Source organism: Rhamphochromis longiceps, linkage group LG5 (genome assembly GCF_057381845.1).
Source record: "Rhamphochromis longiceps isolate RC_006_pf linkage group LG5, R_longiceps_female_GT1.1, whole genome shotgun sequence".
Classification (NCBI taxonomy): Eukaryota; Metazoa; Chordata; class Actinopteri; order Cichliformes; family Cichlidae; genus Rhamphochromis; species Rhamphochromis longiceps.
Window position 1 is genome coordinate 12,920,433 of NC_140561.1, and position 12,380 is coordinate 12,932,812.

The following is a 12,380-nucleotide window of genomic DNA, read 5'->3' on the forward strand; positions in this document are numbered from 1 at the left end:
GTCCACATCCTTGGTGTTTGTCTCTTTAACTGGCCTTGGAGGACCCGCTCTGTCGCATGCCAATGTGTCTTGTGCACAGTAAGTAGTTGAGCCTGCCTCTACTCCCTGGTCTTAGGCTATTTATGCAGTGTTAGACAGCATGAAAAGTATGACTGAATTCACTTCTCAGTGAATTCAATCACCTTTGAAGCTTTTTGTCTTCTAGAAGAGTAGCAAGTCTTTTTGGGCCCAGCTCCTCTTTTGGTTTTAAAACATGGTAGGTAAATCAATGTTTCTCACCAGTTCGTTTAGCATCTGATTCTGTGGCTTTGGGAAGATTTTAGTAGCTTGGAGGCCTTAAACAGATGATGTCATTTGCAGACTTTTAGGAGTAATCCCAGCCTGTTTAGGTCTGAGGCTAAATCTCAAGCGGTTCCTGTAGTCTGCCATCTTACATGCCACCTGCTTATACTCACGTAGCAGCTTCAGGCAGTCCTTGCCAAAGGGAGGCAAAATGTCTGGATGGATGTTCAACCAACCGCGTAAGGAAATCCAACAAAGTTGATTGTGCTCACCTGGAAACTGGAAACAGTATAAACAGAATCAACATTGTGGGATTTTTCTTACCTGGATGTTTTGAGCCTGCATGAAGAGATTTTGCTTTCTGGAATATTTTGAAGGATTATCTTTGAATTCTGCAGGCGATCGAAGTGTGACCTGACCTCACCTGACCTCACCTGCCCTTTCAGGGATCATTGTAGGGGGCCAGTGGCGCAATGGATAACGCGTCTGACTACGGATCAGAAGATTCTAGGTTCGACTCCTGGCTGGTTCGCAGTGCGTGCATTTTTTCGTGTTGGAATGGATACGCTCTTAAATATTGTACAAATTTGGTCAGAGAACAAACTTTGACCTCACCTGACCTTTTGATTTTCTTGGCGGGGGGCCAGTGGCGCAATGGATAACGCATCTGACTACGGATCAGAAGATTCTAGGTTCGACTCCTGGCTGGCTCGAAGTGTCTGCTTGCTTTTGTGCATATTGGGAGCAATGCTGTCAGTTTCGGAGGGTGAAAACCACCGAGGCACAGTGTTTTCAGACAGTGCATCTGAGCTCCTCTGATACTCCTAAAACCATAAGGGATCACCAAAGGTTTTCCTTCAGCCAGAGCTTGTCCTTCGTCTCGCTCAGTTCCCCCGTAGCGTTCTTTGGGTACCTTCCAAGGTTTAACAAATATCCAGCTAGAATGATCACATTTACTCACAGCAGCCAATCTCATGGTGTTCCCTCTGTCTTATAGCGTCCTGATGACATCTAGGTCGTGCTAGGTTGTGGATGATGAGAGTCAAACCTTAAGTACTGTAAGTACTGTATGCGTTGGCTTACACTACGCAATGACTTTCAAATGTCCTCTATTACTGATGGCAATTTCCCAGTCTAAGAAAGCTAGCGTGTCATTTTTCATATCCTTCCTGGTGAACCTGATGTGTTTTTGCACCACCTTAATGTCATCTGTGATTGGTTTTACATCCCGAAATTTGACTTTCACCCAGGCGTCATCCACATATTTGAACCAGTGGTGTTCGAGGACAGGATGACTTAGCAGTCTTTGTTTCCCACTTCCTGCTTATAAGAGTTAGCCACAATGGGTTAAACTGGGGAATTCATGGTGCACCCACACACTCACACTTTGTTGGTGTTGAGGGTGGTCCTGTTGGTGAGGGTGGGGTCATCCTGTAAGCTCTTGTGAACTAGCACCACTTCTTCGGTAGCTGTAAGACAACGGAAGAGAGTTCTACCATTGTAAGTGACCGTAGTGTCCTCTGCCTACATAACGATATGGCTGACCTTCTTCATGAAATCCATAGCGTTCTGAGGATGGCGTTTCCAGCTGCCTACCGACGGCTTGAGGACCGAAGCCAAAAGCCTTTCGATATTGTATGTAGCACAGTTGATCGTGCAGACAATGGGTCTTTAAATTACCTTCTGTTTATACAACTTAGGCAAAAAACAGAGACTTGCTGTAGCTTCCAGACAAAATCTTTGCTTACTTGTCCACATCCTTGGTGTTTGTCTCTTTAACTGGCCTTGGAGGACCCGCTCTGTCGCATGCCAATGTGTCTTGTGCACAGTAAGTAGTTGAGCCTGCCTCTACTCCCTGGTCTTAGGCTATTTATGCAGTGTTAGACAGCATGAAAAGTATGACTGAATTCACTTCTCAGTGAATTCAATCACCTTTGAAGCTTTTTGTCTTCTAGAAGAGTAGCAAGTCTTTTTGGGCCCAGCTCCTCTTTTGGTTTTAAAACATGGTAGGTAAATCAATGTTTCTCACCAGTTCGTTTAGCATCTGATTCTGTGGCTTTGGGAAGATTTTAGTAGCTTGGAGGCCTTAAACAGATGATGTCATTTGCAGACTTTTAGGAGTAATCCCAGCCTGTTTAGGTCTGAGGCTAAATCTCAAGCGGTTCCTGTAGTCTGCCATCTTACATGCCACCTGCTTATACTCACGTAGCAGCTTCAGGCAGTCCTTGCCAAAGGGAGGCAAAATGTCTGGATGGATGTTCAACCAACCGCGTAAGGAAATCCAACAAAGTTGATTGTGCTCACCTGGAAACAGTATAAACAGAATCAACATTGTGGGATTTTTCTTACCTGGATGTTTTGAGCCTGCATGAAGAGATTTTGCTTTCTGGAATATTTTGAAGGATTATCTTTGAATTCTGCAGGCGATCGAAGTGTGACCTGACCTCACCTGACCTCACCTGCCCTTTCAGGGATCATTGTAGGGGGCCAGTGGCGCAATGGATAACGCGTCTGACTACGGATCAGAAGATTCTAGGTTCGACTCCTGGCTGGTTCGCAGTGCGTGCATTTTTTCGTGTTGGAATGGATACGCTCTTAAATATTGTACAAATTTGGTCAGAGAACAAACTTTGACCTCACCTGACCTTTTGATTTTCTTGGCGGGGGGCCAGTGGCGCAATGGATAACGCATCTGACTACGGATCAGAAGATTCTAGGTTCGACTCCTGGCTGGCTCGAAGTGTCTGCTTGCTTTTGTGCATATTGGGAGCAATGCTGTCAGTTTCGGAGGGTGAAAACCACCGAGGCACAGTGTTTTCAGACAGTGCATCTGAGCTCCTCTGATACTCCTAAAACCATAAGGGATCACCAAAGGTTTTCCTTCAGCCAGAGCTTGTCCTTCGTCTCGCTCAGTTCCCCCGTAGCGTTCTTTGGGTACCTTCCAAGGTTTAACAAATATCCAGCTAGAATGATCACATTTACTCACAGCAGCCAATCTCATGGTGTTCCCTCTGTCTTATAGCGTCCTGATGACATCTAGGTCGTGCTAGGTTGTGGATGATGAGAGTCAAACCTTAAGTACTGTAAGTACTGTATGCGTTGGCTTACACTACGCAATGACTTTCAAATGTCCCCTATTACTGATGGCAATTTCCCAGTCTAAGAAAGCTAGCGTGTCATTTTTCATATCCTTCCTGGTGAACCTGATGTGTTTTTGCACCACCTTAATGTCATCTGTGATTGGTTTTACATCCCGAAATTTGACTTTCACCCAGGCGTCATCCACATATTTGAACCAGTGGTGTTCGAGGACAGGATGACTTAGCAGTCTTTGTTTCCCACTTCCTGCTTATAAGAGTTAGCCACAATGGGTTAAACTGGGGAATTCATGGTGCACCCACACACTCACACTTTGTTGGTGTTGAGGGTGGTCCTGTTGGTGAGGGTGGGGTCATCCTGTAAGCTCTTGTGAACTAGCACCACTTCTTCGGTAGCTGTAAGACAACGGAAGAGAGTTCTACCATTGTAAGTGACCGTAGTGTCCTCTGCCTACATAACGATATGGCTGACCTTCTTCATGAAATCCATAGCGTTCTGAGGATGGCGTTTCCAGCTGCCTACCGACGGCTTGAGGACCGAAGCCAAAAGCCTTTCGATATTGTATGTAGCACAGTTGATCGTGCAGACAATGGGTCTTTAAATTACCTTCTGTTTATACAACTTAGGCAAAAAACAGAGACTTGCTGTAGCTTCCAGACAAAATCTTTGCTTACTTGTCCACATCCTTGGTGTTTGTCTCTTTAACTGGCCTTGGAGGACCCGCTCTGTCGCATGCCAATGTGTCTTGTGCACAGTAAGTAGTTGAGCCTGCCTCTACTCCCTGGTCTTAGGCTATTTATGCAGTGTTAGACAGCATGAAAAGTATGACTGAATTCACTTCTCAGTGAATTCAATCACCTTTGAAGCTTTTTGTCTTCTAGAAGAGTAGCAAGTCTTTTTGGGCCCAGCTCCTCTTTTGGTTTTAAAACATGGTAGGTAAATCAATGTTTCTCACCAGTTCGTTTAGCATCTGATTCTGTGGCTTTGGGAAGATTTTAGTAGCTTGGAGGCCTTAAACAGATGATGTCATTTGCAGACTTTTAGGAGTAATCCCAGCCTGTTTAGGTCTGAGGCTAAATCTCAAGCGGTTCCTGTAGTCTGCCATCTTACATGCCACCTGCTTATACTCACGTAGCAGCTTCAGGCAGTCCTTGCCAAAGGGAGGCAAAATGTCTGGATGGATGTTCAACCAACCGCGTAAGGAAATCCAACAAAGTTGATTGTGCTCACCTGGAAACAGTATAAACAGAATCAACATTGTGGGATTTTTCTTACCTGGATGTTTTGAGCCTGCATGAAGAGATTTTGCTTTCTGGAATATTTTGAAGGATTATCTTTGAATTCTGCAGGCGATCGAAGTGTGACCTGACCTCACCTGACCTCACCTGCCCTTTCAGGGATCATTGTAGGGGGCCAGTGGCGCAATGGATAACGCGTCTGACTACGGATCAGAAGATTCTAGGTTCGACTCCTGGCTGGTTCGCAGTGCGTGCATTTTTTCGTGTTGGAATGGATACGCTCTTAAATATTGTACAAATTTGGTCAGAGAACAAACTTTGACCTCACCTGACCTTTTGATTTTCTTGGCGGGGGGCCAGTGGCGCAATGGATAACGCATCTGACTACGGATCAGAAGATTCTAGGTTCGACTCCTGGCTGGCTCGAAGTGTCTGCTTGCTTTTGTGCATATTGGGAGCAATGCTGTCAGTTTCGGAGGGTGAAAACCACCGAGGCACAGTGTTTTCAGACAGTGCATCTGAGCTCCTCTGATACTCCTAAAACCATAAGGGATCACCAAAGGTTTTCCTTCAGCCAGAGCTTGTCCTTCGTCTCGCTCAGTTCCCCCGTAGCGTTCTTTGGGTACCTTCCAAGGTTTAACAAATATCCAGCTAGAATGATCACATTTACTCACAGCAGCCAATCTCATGGTGTTCCCTCTGTCTTATAGCGTCCTGATGACATCTAGGTCGTGCTAGGTTGTGGATGATGAGAGTCAAACCTTAAGTACTGTAAGTACTGTATGCGTTGGCTTACACTACGCAATGACTTTCAAATGTCCCCTATTACTGATGGCAATTTCCCAGTCTAAGAAAGCTAGCGTGTCATTTTTCATATCCTTCCTGGTGAACCTGATGTGTTTTTGCACCACCTTAATGTCATCTGTGATTGGTTTTACATCCCGAAATTTGACTTTCACCCAGGCGTCATCCACATATTTGAACCAGTGGTGTTCGAGGACAGGATGACTTAGCAGTCTTTGTTTCCCACTTCCTGCTTATAAGAGTTAGCCACAATGGGTTAAACTGGGGAATTCATGGTGCACCCACACACTCACACTTTGTTGGTGTTGAGGGTGGTCCTGTTGGTGAGGGTGGGGTCATCCTGTAAGCTCTTGTGAACTAGCACCACTTCTTCGGTAGCTGTAAGACAACGGAAGAGAGTTCTACCATTGTAAGTGACCGTAGTGTCCTCTGCCTACATAACGATATGGCTGACCTTCTTCATGAAATCCATAGCGTTCTGAGGATGGCGTTTCCAGCTGCCTACCGACGGCTTGAGGACCGAAGCCAAAAGCCTTTCGATATTGTATGTAGCACAGTTGATCGTGCAGACAATGGGTCTTTAAATTACCTCCTGTTTATACAACTTAGGCAAACAACAGAGACTTGCTGTAGCTTCCAGACAAAATCTTTGCTCACTTGTCCACATCCTTGGTGTTTGTCTCTTTAACTGGCCTTGGAGGACCCGCTCTGTCGCATGCCAATGTGTCTTGTGCACAGTAAGTAGTTGAGCCTGCCTCTACTCCCTGGTCTTAGGCTATTTATGCAGTGTTAGACAACATGAAAAGTATGACTGAATTCACTTCTCAGTGAATTCAATCACCTTTGAAGCTTTTTGTCATCTAGAAGAGTTGCAAGTCTTTTTGGGCCCAGCTCCTCTTTTGGTTTTAAAACATGGTAGGTAAATCAATGTTTCTCACCAGTTTGTTTAGCATCTGATTCTGTGGCTTTGGGAAGATTTTAGTAGCTTGGAGGCCTTAACTTAAACTCCCAGAGACCAGCCATTTGGCTTTTCTACCTATAAAACCCGGAGAGTTGCCAAATGGCTGGTAGGCTTTTAGCTAAGCTTTAGCTTCAGCCAAGTGGAAGCTAAATTGGCTAGTCATTCATATGTATATTAGGTTGTTACCTGGGAATTCTGGAGGGAGGGGAGTGGGGGTGTGTGATTGAGGGCGTGGGGGAGCTGCTAAAAGCTGTGCACTTCCTTTTGTGTTTCATCTTGATGCATTCTCAATCATCCAGGGAAATAAATCTCCAAAAGTCACCAACTTGGAGTGTTTCAGTTTGCCATCTTAGGGAGAAATCAACACACATGGGTGTATGTCCTTTGTTGCTGAGATTTATTGATAAAAACAGTACAAAAAACCAACCATTTGTACACATATTTACAAATAATAATAAAAAGTGAGTGAGTACATTTCAACATTTTCAGCAATCACTCACAATCCTGGCACTGCCATGGTATCTGTAGTCTGCATTTACCACATGTGTATCTGTTGCAGTGAACACATCGCACAGTGGCATGATTGTTCTTGCATTTGTGTGTTTGTGTCCCAAACTTGTCAGGTTTACTTGCAATATACTGCAGGAAACAGCACCGAGTCTTTGATGGGAAAAGCTGTTCATCAACGGTGATATGTAGACCAGGGTTGTAGCACGTGATGCAGTTGGTGACAAATGATCCCCACACACTGGAAATTGCAGCGAACTTTGCTCGATCACTGCGGGTGGACTTGTCATCAAAGCGTAGGTGTTGCATGATGTCTTGGAAGCGGTTTCGTGCCATAGTTCCAATTATCTGTGGGTTTCCCAGGTTTGCTGACCAGCAGTCATTTAGAGATGGAACCCTGGTAACCCCCCGCAAGATGCATGGCCAGACTAGACTGTCAAAAGATACATGCGAAAAATAAAAAGTAATATTAACTGGCACCATAGAAAAATCGTGAACTGGTTCTTGTAGAAAACCGGTACCCAGCATCCAATTTTTTGAATTTGCTAGTCTGCTTGTTTATCCATCCGATTTCAGGTTGTGTGCCAGAGGAGGGAAATGGCATTGCAGTATATGGTGTGGATATGGACATAACTTTTATTTTTATTGCACAACACCGTGATGGTAAAGTGGAGGAATTAATTTTTCTTGGTATAATTAACATACTGCATTACTTTTAGGGAAAGCATTCAGTGTAATGTGTGTAATAATTACTTTTTCTGAGTAGAGATCCGAACACTGATCACAACAAACATGCAACAACATTGTATCAATGTAATGTCTTTCGTATGCAGCTTAGCAATGGTGGTCATTGTCAAAGTGAATCAATGAGGAATCGAATCAGTAAGTGATATCAATAATAGAATCAGAATTACTAAATTCTTATCCATTCCCATTCCTTGTTCACAGTACTCAAATGGACTCCACAGTCACCAGATCTCAATCCAGTAGAGCACCTTAGATGGGAAATGTGCATCATGGATATTCGCTGACAAATCTACTGCAACTGTGTAATGCTATCATGTCAAAGTCTAAGGAATCTTTCCATCATCTTGCTGAAAATTAAGGCAGTTCTGAAGGCACAAAGCCCGTAAATATGTGTACAAATGGTTGGTTTTTTGTACTGTTTTTATCAATAAATCTCCGCAACAAAGGACATACACCCATGTGTGTTGATTTCTCCCTAAGATGGCAAACTGAAACGGTTAGTTATGTCTATAACTTCTGTTCCCTGAAGGAGAGGAACGAGGTACAACACATAAGTATGGGATATCACGCCCTCGCGTGTCCTGGCTGAAGAAACCTTTATTCACGCCTTTACGGCAGATGACGTGTGATGACACGCGCAAGGCCCCGCCCGCACATATAGCCGCTGCCATCACCGTCATCCCTCAGTTCGATAGCCGCTCTTCACCGAGCCAACTGCTCAGTGGGGCCACCCTGTGTTGTACCTCGTTCCTCTCCTTCAGGGAACAGAAGTTATAGACATAACTAACCGTTCCCTTTCAGTCGATTCACTCGGTACAACACATAAGTATGGGACCTATATACACGCCCCGCAGAGCAGCCACCGAACCGGAACGGGACCACCACCTCCTTAGTGAGTGGTAGACCCAGCAGAAAGGACAGCATGAGCCACCGAAGGGGCTGTAACGTCCAACCGATAAAACCGCACAAAAGTGTGCGGCGACGCCCAATTAGCCGCTGCACAAATATCAGCCACAGGCACCCCTCTAAAAAGAGCCCATGAGGTCGCCATCCCCCTGGTGGAATGAGCTCCCACCCCGTGGGGCAACGCAAAACCTCCGGTGCTGTATGCCAGCGAGATAGCTTCTACAATCCAGTGGGACAGCCTCTGTCTGGACAGAGCTCTACCTCTATTCGGATTAGCGAAGCAGACAAACAACTGGTCACACAAACGCACATCCCGAGTGCGCTCAATGTAGGTGCGTAGCGCACGCACCGGACAAAGAGAATGCACCCTCCTCTGCTCCTCAGATTCAAAAGGAGGGGAGCAAAAGCTCAGCAACTCAAACTCCATTGAACTATAAGATGCAGGCATGACCTTGGGAAGATAGGCGGCATTCGGACGCAATACGACCTTGCGGCCATCAGGAGAAAACTGTGTGCAGGCAGGATGCACAGACAGCGCATGAAGGTCCCCCACTCGCTTCGCCGAGGCCAAAGCGAGAAGTAATGCGGTCTTATATGAAAGAAGTTTCATATCTACCGACTCAACGGGTTCAAACGGAGGGCCACAAAGGGCCTCCAGCACCAAAGACAAGTCCCAAGCCGGGACACTGGACTTAAGCACGGGCCTCAGCCGGCGAACCCCTTTCAGAAAACGCACGGCGAGGGGATGCGCACCTGGTGTCACCCCGTCAAAACCGATATGACAAGCAGATATAGCCGCTAAATAAACCTTGATCGTCGAAAACGAAAGGCCTTTATCCAACAGCTCCTGCAGGAATGTCAAAACATCCACAATAGAGCACTGAAATGGGAGAGTGTGGCGGTCCTGGCACCATCGCTCGAAGGCTCGCCATTTGTAAGCGTACAAGCCTCTAGTAGACGAGGCCCTGGCGCTCTGAATCGTCGCTACCACACTAGGTGGCAGACCCTTAGCAACCAAGTTTAACCTCTCAGCAGGTAAGCATGAAGGTGCCACAGATCCGGGCGCGGATGAAACACTTCCCCCCCCGCCTGAGAGAGGAGATCCCTGCGGAGAGGAAGCTGCCAAGGACTTGCTGCAAGCAGGCTGATTATTTCTGCATACCACGACTTCGCGGGCCACCAAGGGGCCACCAGGATCAGAGAGAGGGAATGCCGACGCACCCTCTCCAGAATTGGAGATATCATTTCCACTGGGGGAAATGCATACAGGAGCACGTCTGGCCATTGGTGCGCTAGCGCGTCCAAGCCCAAGGGTGCATCGTGGTCGATTATGGAGAAGTACAGGGGGCAGTGAGCATTCACCCTGGAAGCAAAAAGATCTATTTGCGCCTCGCCAAATAGATCCCAAATCTGAGCCACTATTGAAGGGTGTAACCTCCATTCTCTCACCAGAGGACCCCCCCTGGAGAGAAGGTCCGGCCCCAGGTTCAGGTGGCCCGGGACATGGGTGGCTCTTAGAGTCAGAAAATGAACACTGCACCATAACAGCAGAGAGCGAGACAGCTGCAACAGGGGAAGAGAGCGTGTTCCTCCCTGCCTGTTTATATAAGACACCACTGTTGAATTGTCCGTCCTGACTAAGACATGCTGGCCCTGCAGGACTGGACGGAAATGCTTTAGAGCTAAGAACACTGCTAACAGCTCTAAGTGGTTGATGTGCAGCTGGCGCTGAGCCGCGGACCAGATCCCTCTCACTGACGCACCCTCGCACAGCGCTCCCCACCCACTTAGGGAAGCATCTGTGGACACCACCTTGCGAAACAACACCCTCCCAATCCGAGAGCCCTGGTGCAGTAGCCCGGGCTCCCTCCAAGGACGGAGAGCTAGCATGCAAGACGCAGTTACCGGCAGCCTCCTCCGGAGGTGACGCGAAGCACACAAACGGTGAGAGAGAGTCCAGCGTTGAAACGCTCTCATTTTCAACAGCCCAAGCGGCACTACGGCGATCATAGATGCCATCATGCCCAACAAGCGCAATATCGTCTGGAAACGCAGTCTGCGTCCCAGCTGAAATTGAGCGAGGCAGCGATGAAACGCGGCCACTCTGTGCTCTGACAACCGTGCGCGGCTGGAAAGAGAGCATATTTCCAGACCGAGAAAAGCGATCTGTTGACCTGGGATTAGCGAGCTCTTCTGAAAGTTCACAGAGAACCCCAGTGTCTGAATGTGTGACAGAACCCGCGACAGCTGCGTCTCCGCCTGTTCTCTGGAGCAAGCCACGAGAGCCCAGTCGTCCAGGTAGGCCAAGATGCGGATGCCCCTCTTCCTGAGGGGCGCTAGCGCTGCCTCGGCACATTTCGTAAAGGTGCGGGGAGCGAGCGACAGCCCGAACGGCAGCACTAGGTATTCGTAGGCTATTCCGCCCTCGAATGCAAACCTCAGAAACTGCCTGTGTTTCGGGTGTATAGCGACATGAAAATAAGCATCTGTTAAATCGATTGTCGCAAACCAATCTCCCGGGCCGACTGCACTCAGGAGCTGTCTGAGTGTTAGCATCTTGAACCTGTACGTTCGCAGGTACGTGTTCAAGACTCGCAGGTCGAGGATGGGACGAAGCCCTCCCCCTTTCTTCGGAATGACAAAATAACGGCTGTACCAACCTTTGTCCGTCTCCGAAGCGGGGACCACCCGTATTGCTCTCTTCTGTAATAGCGCCTGTATTTCCTCTCTGAGTACCAAGGCTGCCTCGGGGTTGACAATCGTGTTCACGACTCTTTGGAAACGAGGCGGCTTGACCCGGAACTGCAACCGGTAACCCATGGCAACGGTTTGCAGCACCCACGGAGAGGGGGCGCAAGCGCGCCACTGAGGGAAGTGAGCAGCCAGCCGGCTGGCCTGCAGCCCTGACGGCGGGGCGCCGTCGCCCCCCAGTGTGTCTGCAGGGGACTGCATCCCCTGCCTGACCTGGCTCATTTCGCCTGCAGGTTGAGCATTTGAGATTGTTTGAGAGTAAACAACACTCTTTATTGATTGCAACATGGGAACATGTACATTTATACATTTTGTTGGGTGCACCTTTTCCGGGGCATAACAATGAAAAACAGCGGGAACACTCGATGTGGTCGCTTGAACATTCAACACATCTGAACCGTGTGCAGGGGTTATGTGCTTGGGAGACCGCGATAGGGAAGTGCAGCGCCTTCTGGGGCTGACAACCTGAACAGAACTTAAGCGGCACCTCTTGTGCGGCAACAGAGGGGTAAGAGCAGCGTCTCCCTGCTGCCGGATCCCTTCCCCACTCGCAATCACAGCTAGGAGGGCTGAGGCTTCTTCCTCCTGGGCGTCGGGTCCCGTCGGGGGCCCGGGGGAGGGCCTTTGCCCCAGGCCGACTGGCGTGGAGCTCGGGCCGGAGTACGTGCTCTCGCCGGCGGCCCTCCCACTCCAGCAGTCAGAGGAGCGGCGGGCCTGTGAGAGCTAGCAGTGGGCTTGGGCTGGCGTCTGGGGATGATGTCGCGCAGAGCTTCCGTCTGCTTCTTCCTCAGATCGAATCTAGCCTGAATGGCTTCAAGTGAATGTCCGAATAACCCAGCCGCAGACACTGGTGCGTCCAGATACACAGCTCTGTCTCTATCAGGGACGTCGGAGAGGGTCAGCCACAGGTGCCTCTGCGCCACCACTGTCGAAGCCATCCCTCTGCCCAGGGAGAGCGCTGCACAGCGAGACGCACGGAGGATGTAATCCGTGGTGACTCTAACCTCGTTAAGAAGAGGTGACAGCGGGCTGTCCTCCGGAACCAGCGATCCAAGCTCCGCCAGGCACATTGCTTGGTACGTCTG

General features: G+C 48.4%; 1 protein-coding gene and 6 non-coding genes across 7 annotated transcripts in view; all 7 read left to right on the forward strand.

Annotated features, from left to right (window-relative positions):
• Positions 1 to 12,380, forward strand: part of eogt (EGF domain-specific O-linked N-acetylglucosamine (GlcNAc) transferase) — a 76,301-nt gene that overhangs the window by 23,866 nt on the left and 40,055 nt on the right. The gene's annotated exons all lie outside the window — the stretch shown is intronic.
• trnar-acg (transfer RNA arginine (anticodon ACG)) lies at positions 742 to 814 on the forward strand. The gene has a single exon. It is a non-coding gene; the product is annotated as a tRNA-Arg (tRNA).
• On the forward strand, positions 923 to 995 carry trnar-acg (transfer RNA arginine (anticodon ACG)). Its single transcript has one exon. It is a non-coding gene; the product is annotated as a tRNA-Arg (tRNA).
• On the forward strand, positions 2,767 to 2,839 carry trnar-acg (transfer RNA arginine (anticodon ACG)). The gene has a single exon. It is a non-coding gene; the product is annotated as a tRNA-Arg (tRNA).
• Positions 2,948 to 3,020, forward strand: trnar-acg (transfer RNA arginine (anticodon ACG)). Its single transcript has one exon. It is a non-coding gene; the product is annotated as a tRNA-Arg (tRNA).
• trnar-acg (transfer RNA arginine (anticodon ACG)) lies at positions 4,792 to 4,864 on the forward strand. Its single transcript has one exon. It is a non-coding gene; the product is annotated as a tRNA-Arg (tRNA).
• trnar-acg (transfer RNA arginine (anticodon ACG)) lies at positions 4,973 to 5,045 on the forward strand. The gene has a single exon. It is a non-coding gene; the product is annotated as a tRNA-Arg (tRNA).